Genomic DNA, 13,774 nt, shown 5'->3' with positions numbered 1-13,774 from the left:
AGGGTGAGAATTGTAGGATTGGTGGAAATTACAGTGATAGAGAGGGGGTGAGGCTGTGAAGAGATCTGAACACGAGGGTGAGAATTGTAGGGTTGGTGGAAATTACAGTGATAGAGAGGGGGTGAGGCTGTGGAGGGATCTGAACACGAGGGTGAGAATTGTAGGGTTGGTGGAAATTACAGTGAGAGAGAGGGGGTGAGGCTGAGAAGAGATCCGAACACGAGGGTGAAAATTGTAGGGTTGGAGGAGATTACAGTGATGGAGAGGGGGTGAGGCTGTGGAGAGATCTGAACACGAGGGTGAGAATTGTAGGGTTGGTGGAAATTACAGTGATAGAGAGGGGGTGAGGCTGTGGAGAGATCTGAACACGAGGGTGAGAATTGTAGGGTTGGTGGAAATTACAGTGAGAGAGAGGGGGTGAGGCTGAGAAGAGATCCGAACACGAGGGTGAAAATTGTAGGGTTGGAGGAGATTACAGTGATGGAGAGAGGGTGAGGCTGTGGAGAGATCTGAACACGAGGGTGAGAATTGTAGGGTTGGTGGAAATTACAGTGAGAGAGAGGGGGTGAGGCTGAGAAGAGATCCGAACACGAGGGTGAAAATTGTAGGGTTGGAGGAGATTACAGTGATGGAGAGGGGGTGAGGCTGTGGAGAGATGTGAACACGAGGGTGAGAATTGTAGGGTTGGAGGAGATTATATAGAGAGGGGGTGAGGCTGTGGAGAGATGTGAACACGAGGGTGAGAATTGTAGGATTGGTGGAAATTACAGTGATGGAGAGGGGGTGAGGCTGTGGAGAGATGTGAACACGAGGGTGAGAATTGTAGGGTTGGAGGAGATTATATAGAGAGGGGGTGAGGCTGTGGAGAGATGTGAACACGAGGGTGAGAATTGCAGGGTTGGAGGAGATTATAGATCGAGGGGGGAGAGGCTGTGAAGAGATCTGAACACGAGGGTGAGAATTGTAGGATTGGTGGAAATTATAGTGATAGAGAGGGGGTGAGGCTGTGAAGAGATCTGAACACGAGGGTGAGAATTGTAGGGTTGGAGGAAATTATAGATAGGGAGGGGTTGAGGCTGTGGAGGGATCTGAACACAAGGATGAGAATTGTAGGATTGGAGAAAATTATACTGATAGAGAGGGGGTGAGGCTGTGAAGAGATCTGAACACGAGGGTGAGAATTGTAGGGTTGGAGGAAATTATAGATAGGGAGGGGTTGAGGCTGTGGAGGGATCTGAACACGAGGGTGAGAATTGTAGGGTTGGAGGAGATTATCTCGAGAGAGGGTGAGGCTGTGGAGAGATCTGAACACGAGGGTGAGAATTGTCGGATTGGTGGAAATTACAGTGATAGAGAGGGGGTGAGGCTGTGGAGGGATCTGAACACGAGGGTGAGAATTGTAGGGTTGGTGGAAATTACAGTGATAGAGAGGGGGTGAGGCTGAGAAGAGATCCGAACACGAGGGTGAAAATTGTAGGGTTGGAGGAGATTACAGTGATGGAGAGGGGGTGAGGCTGTGAAGAGATCTGAACACAAGGGTGAGAATTGTAGGGTTGGAGGAGATTATATAGAGAGGGGGTGAGGCTGTGGAGAGATCTGAACACGAGGGTGAGAATTGTAGGGTTGGAGCAGATTATATAGAGAGGGGGTGAGGCTGTGAAGAGATCTGAACACGAGGGTAAGAACTGTAGGGTTGGTGGAGATTATAGTGATAGAGAGGGGGTGAGGCTGTGAAGAGATCTGAACACAAGGGTGAGAATTGTAGGGTTGGTGGAGATTACAGTGATAGAGAGGGGGTGAGGCTGTGAAGAGATCTGAACACGAGGGTGAGAATTGTAGGGTCGGAGGAGATTATATAGAGAGGCTGTGGAGAGATCTGAACACGAGGGAGAGAATTGTAGGGTTGGAGGAGATTATAGATAGGGAGGGGGTGAGGCTGTGGAGGGATCTGAACACGAGGGTCATAATTGTAGGGTTGGAGGAGATTATATAGAGAGGGGGTGAGGCTGTGGAGGCATCTGAACACGAGGGTGAGAATTGTAGGGTTGGTGGAAATTACAGTGATAGAGAGGGGGTGAGGCTGTGGAGAGATCTGAACACGAGGGTGAGAATTGTAGGGTTGGAGGAGATGATAGATCGAGGGGGGAGAGGCTGTGGAGAGATCTGAACACGAGGGTGAGAATTGTAGGGTTGGAGGAGATTATAGATAGGGAGGGGGTGAGGCTGTGGAGGGATCTGAACACGAGGGTGAGAATTGTAGGGTTGGAGGAGATTACAGATAGGGAGGGGGTGAGGCTGTGGAGGGTTCTGAACACGAGGGTGAGAATTGTAGGGTTGGTCGAGATTATATAGAGAGGGGGTGAGGCTGTGGAGAGATCTGAACACGAGCGTGAGAATTGTAGGGTTGGTGGAAATTACAGTGATAGAGAGGGGGTGAGGCTGAGAAGAGATCCGAACACGAGGGTGAAAATTGTAGGGTTGGAGGAGATTACAGTGATGGAGAGGGGGTGAGGCTGTGAAGAGATCTGAACACAAGGGTGAGAATTGTAGGGTTGGAGGAGATTATATAGAGAGGGGGTGAGGCTGTGGAGAGATCTGAACACGAGGGTGAGAATTGTAGGGTTGGAGCAGATTATATAGAGAGGGGGTGAGGCTGTGAAGAGATCTGAACACGAGGGTAAGAACTGTAGGGTTGGTGGAGATTATAGTGATAGAGAGGGGGTGAGGCTGTGAAGAGATCTGAACACAAGGGTGAGAATTGTAGGGTTGGTGGAGATTACAGTGATAGAGAGGGGGTGAGGCTGTGAAGAGATCTGAACACGAGGGTGAGAATTGTAGGGTCGGAGGAGATTATATAGAGAGGCTGTGGAGAGATCTGAACACGAGGGAGAGAATTGTAGGGTTGGAGGAGATTATAGATAGGGAGGGGGTGAGGCTGTGGAGGGATCTGAACACGAGGGTCATAATTGTAGGGTTGGAGGAGATTATATAGAGAGGGGGTGAGGCTGTGGAGGCATCTGAACACGAGGGTGAGAACTGTAGGGTTGGTGGAAATTACAGTGATAGAGAGGGGGTGAGGCTGTGGAGAGATCTGAACACGAGGGTGAGAATTGTAGGGTTGGAGGAGATGATAGATCGAGGGGGGAGAGGCTGTGGAGAGATCTGAACACGAGGGTGAGAATTGTAGGGTTGGAGGAGATTATAGATAGGGAGGGGGTGAGGCTGTGGAGGGATCTGAACACGAGGGTGAGAATTGTAGGGTTGGAGGAGATTACAGATAGGGAGGGGGTGAGGCTGTGGAGGGTTCTGAACACGAGGGTGAGAATTGTAGGGTTGGTCGAGATTATATAGAGAGGGGGTGAGGCTGTGGAGAGATCTGAACACGAGCGTGAGAATTGTAGGGTTGGAGCAGATTATATAGAGAGGGGGTGAGGCTGTGGAGAGATCTGAACACGAGGGTGAGAATTGTAGGGTTGGAGCAGATTATATAGAGAGGGGGTGAGGCTGTGGAGAGATCTGAAGACGAGGGTGAGAATTGTAGGGTTGGAGGAGATTATATAGAGAGGGGGTGAGGCTGTGGAGAGATCTGAACACGGGCGTGAGAATTGTAGGGTTGGTGGAGATTAGAGATAGAGAGGGGGTGAGGCTGTGGAGAGATCTGAACACGAGGGTGAGAATTGTAGGGTTGGTGGAGATAACATTGATAGAGAGGGGGTGAGGCTGTGAAGAGATCTGAACACGAGGGTGAGAATTGTCGGGTTGGAGGAGATTATAGATAGGGAGGGGTTGAGGCTGTGGAGGGATCTGAACACGAGGGTGAGAATTGTAGGGTTGGAGGAGATTACAGATAGGGAGGGGGTGAGGCTGTGGAGAGATCTGAACACGAGGGTGAGAATTGTAGGGTTGGAGGAGATTATATAGAGAGGGGGTGAGGTTGTGGAGAGATCTGAACACGAGGGTGAGAATTGTAGGATTGGTGGAAATTACAGTGATAGAGAGGGGGTGAGGCTGTGGAGGGATCTGAACACGAGGGTGAGAATTGTAGGGTTGGAGGAGATTATATAGAGAGAGGGTGAGGCTGTGGAGAGATCTGAACACGAGGGTGAGAATTGTAGGATTGGTGGAAATTACAGTGATAGAGAGGGGGTGAGGCTGTGAAGAGATCTGAACACGAGGGTGAGAATTGTAGGGTTGGTGGAAATTACAGTGATAGAGAGGGGGTGAGGCTGTGGAGGGATCTGAACACGAGGGTGAGAATTGTAGGGTTGGTGGAAATTACAGTGAGAGAGAGGGGGTGAGGCTGAGAAGAGATCCGAACACGAGGGTGAAAATTGTAGGGTTGGAGGAGATTACAGTGATGGAGAGGGGGTGAGGCTGTGGAGAGATCTGAACACGAGGGTGAGAATTGTAGGGTTGGTGGAAATTACAGTGATAGAGAGGGGGTGAGGCTGTGGAGAGATCTGAACACGAGGGTGAGAATTGTAGGGTTGGTGGAAATTACAGTGAGAGAGAGGGGGTGAGGCTGAGAAGAGATCCGAACACGAGGGTGAAAATTGTAGGGTTGGAGGAGATTACAGTGATGGAGAGAGGGTGAGGCTGTGGAGAGATCTGAACACGAGGGTGAGAATTGTAGGGTTGGTGGAAATTACAGTGAGAGAGAGGGGGTGAGGCTGAGAAGAGATCCGAACACGAGGGTGAAAATTGTAGGGTTGGAGGAGATTACAGTGATGGAGAGGGGGTGAGGCTGTGGAGAGATGTGAACACGAGGGTGAGAATTGTAGGGTTGGAGGAGATTATATAGAGAGGGGGTGAGGCTGTGGAGAGATGTGAACACGAGGGTGAGAATTGTAGGATTGGTGGAAATTACAGTGATAGAGAGGGGGTGAGGCTGTGGAGAGATGTGAACACGAGGGTGAGAATTGTAGGGTTGGAGGAGATTATAGATCGAGGGGGGAGAGGCTGTGAAGAGATCTGAACACGAGGGTGAGAATTGTAGGATTGGTGGAAATTATAGTGATAGAGAGGGGGTGAGGCTGTGAAGAGATCTGAACACGAGGGTGAGAATTGTAGGGTTGGAGGAAATTATAGATAGGGAGGGGTTGAGGCTGTGGAGGGATCTGAACACGAGGGTGAGAATTGTAGGGTTGGAGGAGATTACAGATAGGGAGGGGGTGAGGCTGTGGAGGGATCTGAACACGAGGGTGAGAATTGTAGGGTTGGAGGAGATTATCTCGAGAGGGGGTGAGGCTGTGGAGAGATCTGAACACGAGGGTGAGAATTGTAGGATTGGTGGAAATTACAGTGATAGAGAGGGGGTGAGGCTGTGGAGAGATCTGAACACGAGGGTGAGAATTGTAGGGTTGGTGGAAATTACAGTGATAGAGAGGGGGTGAGGCTGTGGAGAGATCTGAACACGAGGGTGAGAATTGTAGGGTTGGTGGAAATTACAGTGAGAGAGAGGGGGTGAGGCTGAGAAGAGATCCGAACACGAGGGTGAAAATTGTAGGGTTGGAGGAGATAACAGTGATAGAGAGGGGGTGAGGCTGTGAAGAGATCTGAACACAAGGGTGAGAATTGTAGGGTTGGAGGAGATTATATAGAGAGGGGGTGAGGCTGTGGAGAGATCTGAACACGAGGGTGAGAATTGTAGGGTTGGAGCAGATTATATAGAGAGGGGGTGAGGCTGTGAAGAGATCTGAACACGAGGGTGAGAACTGTAGGGTTGGTGGAGATTATAGTGATAGAGAGGGGGTGAGGCTGTGGAGAGATCTGAACACGAGGGTGAGAATTGTAGGGTTGGTGGAGATTACAGTGATAGAGAGGGGGTGAGGCTGTGGAGAGATCTGAACACGAGGGTGAGAATTGTAGGGTTGGAGGAAATTATAGATAGGGAGGGGTTGAGGCTGTGGAGGGATCTGAACACGAGGGTGAGAATTGTAGGGTTGGAGGAGATTACAGATAGGGAGGGGGTGAGGCTGTGGAGGGATCTGAACACGAGGGTGAGAATTGTAGGGTTGGAGGAGATTATCTCGAGAGGGGGTGAGGCTGTGGAGAGATCTGAACACGAGGGTGAGAATTGTAGGATTGGTGGAAATTACAGTGATAGAGAGGGGGTGAGGCTGTGGAGAGATCTGAACACGAGGGTGAGAATTGTAGGATTGGTGGAAATTACAGTGATAGAGAGGGGGTGAGGCTGTGAAGAGATCTGAACACGAGGGTGAGAATTGTAGGGTTGGAGGAGATTACAGATAGGGAGGGGGTGAGGCTGTGGAGGGATCTGAACACGAGGGTCAGAATTGTAGGGTTGGAGGAGATTATATAGAGAGGGGGTGAGGCTGTGGAGAGATCTGAACACGAGGGTCAGAATTGTAGGGTTGGAGGAGATTATATAGAGAGGGGGTGAGGCTGTGGAGAGATCTGAACACAAGGATGGGAATTGTAGGGTTGGAGGAGATTATAGATAGGGAGGGGGTGAGGCTGTGGAGAGATCTGAACACGAGGGTGAGAATTGTAGGGTTGGAGGAGATTACAGATAGGGACGGGGTGAGGCTGTTGAGGGTTCTGAACACGAGGGTGAGAATTGTAGGGTTGGTCGAGATTATATAGAGAGTGGGTGAGGCTGTGGAGAGATCTGAACACGAGGGTGAGAATTGTAGGGTTGGAGGAGATTACAGATAGGGAGGGGGTGAGGCTGTGGAGGGTTCTGAACACGAGGGTGAGAATTGTAGGGTTGGTCGAGATTATATAGAGAGTGGGTGAGGCTGTGGAGAGATCTGAACACGAGCGTGAGAATTGTAGGGTTGGAGCAGATGATATAGAGAGGGGGTGAGGCTGTGGAGAGATCTGAACACGAGGGTGAGAATTGTAGGGTTGGAGCAGATGATATAGAGAGGGGGTGAGGCTGTGGAGAGATCTGAACACGAGGGTGAGAATTGTAGGGTTGGAGGAGATTATATAGAGAGGGGGTGAGGCTGTGGAGAGATCTGAACACGCGAATGAAAATTGTCGGGTTGGAGGAGATTATATAGAGAGGGGGTGAGGCTGTGCAGAGATCTGAACACGAGGGTGAGAATTATAGGGTTGGAGGAGATTATATAGAGAGGGGGTGAGGCTGTGCAGAGATCTGAACACGAGGGTGAGAATTATAGGGTTGGAGGAGATTACAGATAGGGAGGGGGTGAGGCTGTGGAGGGATCTGAACACGAGGGTCAGAATTGTAGGGTTGGTGGAAATTACAGTGATAGAGAGGGGGTGAGGCTGTGAAGAGATCTGAACACGAGGGTGAGAATTGTAGGGTTGGAGGAGATGACAGATAGGGAGGGGGTGAGGCTGTGGAGGGATCTGAACACGAGGGTCAGAATTGTAGGGTTGGAGGAGATTATATAGAGAGGGGGTGAGGCTGTGGAGAGATCTGAACACGAGGGTCAGAATTGTAGGGTTGGAGGAGATTATATAGAGAGGGGGTGAGGCTGTGGAGAGATCTGAACACAAGGATGGGAATTGTAGGGTTGGAGGAGATTATAGATAGGGAGGGGGTGAGGCTGTGGAGAGATCTGAACACGAGGGTGAGAATTGTAGGGTTGGAGGAGATTACAGATAGGGAGGGGGTGAGGCTGTTGAGGGTTCTGAACACGAGGGTGAGAATTGTAGGGTTGGTCGAGATTATATAGAGAGTGGGTGAGGCTGTGGAGAGATCTGAACACGAGGGTGAGAATTGTAGGGTTGGAGGAGATTACAGATAGGGAGGGGGTGAGGCTGTGGAGGGTTCTGAACACGAGGGTGAGAATTGTAGGGTTGGTCGAGATTATATAGAGAGTGGGTGAGGCTGTGGAGAGATCTGAACACGAGCGTGAGAATTGTAGGGTTGGAGCAGATGATATAGAGAGGGGGTGAGGCTGTGGAGAGATCTGAACACGAGGGTGAGAATTGTAGGGTTGGAGCAGATGATATAGAGAGGGGGTGAGGCTGTGGAGAGATCTGAACACGAGGGTGAGAATTGTAGGGTTGGAGGAGATTATATAGAGAGGGGGTGAGGCTGTGGAGAGATCTGAACACGCGAATGAAAATTGTCGGGTTGGAGGAGATTATATAGAGAGGGGGTGAGGCTGTGCAGAGATCTGAACACGAGGGTGAGAATTATAGGGTTGGAGGAGATTATATAGAGAGGGGGTGAGGCTGTGCAGAGATCTGAACACGAGGGTGAGAATTATAGGGTTGGAGGAGATCATAGATAGGGAGGGGGTGAGGCTGTGGAGAGATCTGAACACGAGGGTGAGAATTGCAGGGTTGGAGGAGATTATATAGAGAGGGGGTGAGGCTGTGCAGAGATCTGAACACGAGGGTGAGAATTATAGGGTTGGAGGAGATTAGAGATAGAGAGGGGGTGAGGCTGTGGAGAGATCTGAACACGAGGGTGAGAATTGTAGGGTTGCAGGAGATTATATAGAGATGGGGTGAGGCTGTGGAGAGATCTGAACACGAGGGTGAGAATTGTAGGGTTGCAGGAGATTATATAGAGATGGGGTGAGGCTGTGAAGAGATCTGAACACGAGGGTGAGAATTGTAGGGTTGGAGGAGATTATATAGAGAGGCTGTGGAGAGATCTGAACACGAGGGTGAGAATTGTAGGATTGGTGGAAATTACAGTGATAAAGAGGGGGTGAGGCTGTGGAGAGATCTGAACACGAGGGTGAGAATTGTACGATTGGTGGAAAGTACAGTGATAGAGAGGGGGTGAGGCTGAGAAGAGATCTGAACACGAGGGTGAAAATTGTAGGGTTGGAGGAGATTACAGTGATAGAGAGGGGGTGAGGCTGTGAAGAGATCTGAACACGAGGGTGAGAATTGTAGGGTTGGAGGAGATTATAGATAGGGAGGGGTTGAGGCTGTGGAGGCATCTGAACACGAGGGTGAGAATTGTAGGGTTGGAGGAGATTACAGATCGGGAGGGGGTGAGGCTGTGGAGGGATCTGAACACGAGGGTGAGAATTGTAGGGTTGGAGGAGATTATATAGAGAGGGGGTGAGGCTGTGGAGGGATCTGAACACGAGGGTGAGAATTGTAGGGTTGGTGGAAATTACAGTGATAGAGAGGGGGTGAGGCTGTGGAGAGATCTGAACACGAGGGTGAGAATTGTAGGGTTGGAGGAGATGATAGATCGAGGGGGGAGAGGCTGTGGAGAGATCTGAACACGAGGATGAGAATTGTAGGATTGGTGGAAATTACAGTGATAGAGAGGGGGTGAGGCTGTGAAGAGATCTGAGCACGAGGGTGTGAATTGTAGGGTTGGTGGAAATTACAGTGAGAGAGAGGGGGTGAGGCTGAGAAGAGATCCGAACACGAGGGTGAAAATTGTAGGGTTGGAGGAGATAACAGTGATAGAGAGGGGGTGAGGCTGTGAAGAGATCTGAACACAAGGGTGAGAATTGTAGGGTTGGAGGAGATTATATAGAGAGGGGGTGAGGCTGTGGAGAGATCTGAACACGAGGGTGAGAATTGTAGGGTTGGAGCAGATTATATAGAGAGGGGGTGAGGCTGTGAAGAGATCTGAACACGAGGGTGAGAACTGTAGGGTTGGTGGAGATTATAGTGATAGAGAGGGGGTGAGGCTGTGGAGAGATCTGAACACGAGGGTGAGAATTGTAGGGTTGGTGGAGATTACAGTGATAGAGAGGGGGTGAGGCTGTGAAGAGATCTGAACACGAGGGTGAGAATTGTAGGGTTGGAGGAGATTATATAGAGAGGCTGTGGAGAGATCTGAACACGAGGGAGAGAATTGTAGGGTTGGAGGAGATTATAGATAGGGAGGGGTTGAGGCTGTGGAGGGATCTGAACACGAGGGTGAGAATTGTAGGGTTGGAGGAGATTACAGATAGGGAGGGGGTGAGGCTGTGGAGGGATCTGAACACGAGGGTCAGAATTGTAGGGTTGGAGGAGATTATATAGAGAGGGGGTGAGGCTGTGGAGAGATCTGAACACGAGGGTGAGAATTGTAGGATTGGTGGAAATCACAGTGATAGAGAGGGGGTGAGGCTGTGAAGAGATCTGAACACGAGGGTGAGAATTGTAGGGTTGGAGGAGATTACAGATAGGGAGGGGGTGAGGCTGTGGAGGGATCTGAACACGAGGGTCAGAATTGTAGGGTTGGAGGAGATTATATAGAGAGGGGGTGAGGCTGTGGAGAGATCTGAACACGAGGGTCAGAATTGTAGGGTTGGAGGAGAATATATAGAGAGGGGGTGAGGCTGTGGAGAGATCTGAACACAAGGATGGGAATTGTAGGGTTGGAGGAGATTATAGATAGGGAGGGGGTGAGGCTGTGGAGAGATCTGAACACGAGGGTGAGAATTGTAGGGTTGGAGGAGATTACAGATAGGGAGGGGGTGAGGCTGTTGAGGGTTCTGAACACGAGGGTGAGAATTGTAGGGTTGGTCGAGATTATATAGAGAGTGGGTGAGGCTGTGGAGAGATCTGAACACGAGGGTGAGAATTGTAGGGTTGGAGGAGATTATAGATAGGGAGGGGGTGAGGCTGTGGAGAGATCTGAACACGAGGGTGAGAATTGTAGGGTTGGAGGAGATTACAGATATGGAGGGGGTGAGGCTGTGGAGGGTTCTGAACACGAGGGTGAGAATTGTAGGGTTGGTCGAGATTATATAGAGAGTGGGTGAGGCTGTGGAGAGATCTGAACACGAGCGTGAGAATTGTAGGGTTGGAGCAGATGATATAGAGAGGGGGTGAGGCTGTGGAGAGATCTGAACACGAGGGTGAGAATTGTAGGGTTGGAGCAGATGATATAGAGAGGGGGTGAGGCTGTGGAGAGATCTGAACACGAGGGTGAGAATTGTAGGGTTGGAGGAGATTATATAGAGAGGGGGTGAGGCTGTGGAGAGATCTGAACACGCGAATGAAAATTGTCGGGTTGGAGGAGATTATATAGAGAGGGGGTGAGGCTGTGCAGAGATCTGAACACGAGGGTGAGAATTATAGGGTTGGAGGAGATTATATAGAGAGGGGGTGAGGCTGTGCAGAGATCTGAACACGAGGGTGAGAATTATAGGGTTGGAGGAGATCATAGATAGGGAGGGGGTGAGGCTGTGGAGAGATCTGAACACGAGGGTGAGAATTGCAGGGTTGGAGGAGATTATATAGAGAGGGGGTGAGGCTGTGCAGAGATCTGAACACGAGGGTGAGAATTATAGGGTTGGAGGAGATTAGAGATAGAGAGGGGGTGAGGCTGTGGAGAGATCTGAACACGAGGGTGAGAATTGTAGGGTTGCAGATTATATAGAGATGGGGTGAGGCTGTGGAGAGATCTGAACACGAGGGTGAGAATTGTAGGGTTGCAGGAGATTATATAGAGATGGGGTGAGGCTGTGAAGAGATCTGAACACGAGGGTGAGAATTGTAGGGTTGGAGGAGATTATATAGAGAGGCTGTGGAGAGATCTGAACACGAGGGTGAGAATTGTAGGATTGGTGGAAATTACAGTGATAAAGAGGGGGTGAGGCTGTGGAGAGATCTGAACACGAGGGTGAGAATTGTACGATTGGTGGAAAGTACAGTGATAGAGAGGGGGTGAGGCTGAGAAGAGATCTGAACACGAGGGTGAAAATTGTAGGGTTGGAGGAGATTACAGTGATAGAGAGGGGGTGAGGCTGTGAAGAGATCTGAACACGAGGGTGAGAATTGTAGGGTTGGAGGAGATTATAGATAGGGAGGGGTTGAGGCTGTGGAGGCATCTGAACACGAGGGTGAGAATTGTAGGGTTGGAGGAGATTACAGATCGGGAGGGGGTGAGGCTGTGGAGGGATCTGAACACGAGGGTGAGAATTGTAGGGTTGGAGGAGATTATATAGAGAGGGGGTGAGGCTGTGGAGGGATCTGAACACGAGGGTGAGAATTGTAGGGTTGGTGGAAATTACAGTGATAGAGAGGGGGTGAGGCTGTGGAGAGATCTGAACACGAGGGTGAGAATTGTAGGGTTGGAGGAGATTATAGATAGGGAGGGGGTGAGGCTGTGGAGGGTTCTGAACACGAGGGTGAGAATTGTAGGGTTGGTCGAGATTATATAGAGAGGGGGTGAGGCTGTGGAGAGACCTGAACACGAGGGTGAGAATTGTAGGGTTGGAGCAGATTATATAGAGACGGGGTGAGGCTGTGGAGAGATCTGAACACGAGGGTGAGAATTGTAGGGTTGGAGGAGATTATATAGAGAGGGGGTGAGGCTGTGGAGAGATCTGAACACGAGCGTGAGAATTGTAGGGTTGGTGGAGATTACAGTGATAGAGAGGGGGTGAGGCTGTGGAGGGATCTGAACACGAGGGTGAGAATTGTAGGGTTGGTGGAGATTATAGATAGAGAGGGGGTGAGGCTGTGGAGGGATCTGAACACGAGGGTGAAAATTGTAGGGTTGGTGGAGATTACAGTGATAGAGAGTGGGTGAGGCTGTGGAGGGATCTGAACACGAGGATGAGAATTGTCGGGTTGGTGGAGATTACAGTGATAGAGAGGGGGCGAGGCTGTGGAGGGATCTGAACACGAGGGTGAGAATTGTAGGGTTGCAGGAGATTATAGATAGAGAGGGGGTGAGGCTGTGGAGGGATCTGAACACGAGGGTGAGATTTTGAAGATGATGAAGAGAATTCCAGGATTGGACGAGGTGAAAGAGATGGAAATGAGTGAGGCCCTGGAGCGATTTGAACACGAGGATGAGATTTGCCAGGCGTTGTGGGATCAGGATCCAGTGTAGGTCAGTAAGGCAGTAGAGTTTTGGACTACCATACAGACTGGAGCAGTTCAAGATGGCTGCTCACCACCTCCACCTTCTCAAAGGTCATTAGCGAAGGGCAATAAATGAAAGGATGAGTAAATGGCAGAAAGCTGTGGACTGCAGGACGATATCAATGAACCTCTCACGTGGGCCGAAAAGCGGGAAGTGGAATTTAATCAGGAGAAGTCTAAGATAATGCATTTGGGGAGAACAAACAAGGCAAGGGAATATATAATAAATGGCAGCATTCTGGAAAGCATAGAGGAACAGAGGGACCTTGGCGTATATTTGTACAGATTTCTGAACATGGTCGGACAGGTAAATAAGTTGGTTAAGAAGGCATGTAGGATACTTTCTTCTGTTGGCCGAGGTCTGGAGTATAAGAGCAGGAAGTTTATGCAAGAACACAGCTGGAGTACTACGTCCAGTTCTGGTCCCTGTGTTACAGGAAGGATGTGATCACAATAGAAACGGTATAGAGGAGATTTACAAGGATGCTGCCAGGAATGGAGAATTTTAGTTATGAGGGAAGGTTGGATAGGCTGGGGTTGTTTTCTTTTGGAACAGAGCAGGCTGAGGAGAGATTTAATTGAGGTGCATAAAATGATGCGGGGCCAAGATAGGATGGATAGAGGGGTCAAGGATTTCAAGTAATTGGTGGAAGGATTAGAGGGGAGTTGAGGAGAAATTTTATTCACCAGACGGTGGTGGGGATCTGGAACTCACTGCCTGAAAGCTTGGTAGAGGCAGAAACTCTCATTGCATTTAAAAGGTACTTGGATAAGCACTTGAGGTGCCCTAATAACAGGGCAATGAACCAACAGCCGGAAAGCGTTCCGCTTCGCGAGGACACGATGGGCCTTCTGCGCCATGAATTGTTTTTATGCTTCTCAACGCTGGCCTTGCCAGTGACACCCAGATCACATGAGCAAATCATAAAAACGTTGAATGCGGAATGAGAGAATAAACTCTTGAGCGGCTGCTGAACCAGGGCCTCCATCC

At 50.0% G+C, this 13,774-nt stretch overlaps 1 protein-coding gene across 1 annotated transcript in view; it reads right to left on the bottom strand.

Moving 5' to 3' along the window:
* The window catches only part of LOC137352699 (tectonic-3-like), a 252,268-nt gene that overhangs the window by 84,217 nt on the left and 154,277 nt on the right, over positions 1-13,774 (bottom strand). The gene's annotated exons all lie outside the window — the stretch shown is intronic.

This window comes from Heterodontus francisci, chromosome 39 (assembly GCF_036365525.1).
Source record: "Heterodontus francisci isolate sHetFra1 chromosome 39, sHetFra1.hap1, whole genome shotgun sequence".
In the NCBI taxonomy this organism is placed as follows: domain Eukaryota; kingdom Metazoa; phylum Chordata; class Chondrichthyes; order Heterodontiformes; family Heterodontidae; genus Heterodontus; species Heterodontus francisci.
Note: the sequence above shows the minus strand (reverse complement) of the source record. Positions and strands in the feature narration are given on the sequence as shown.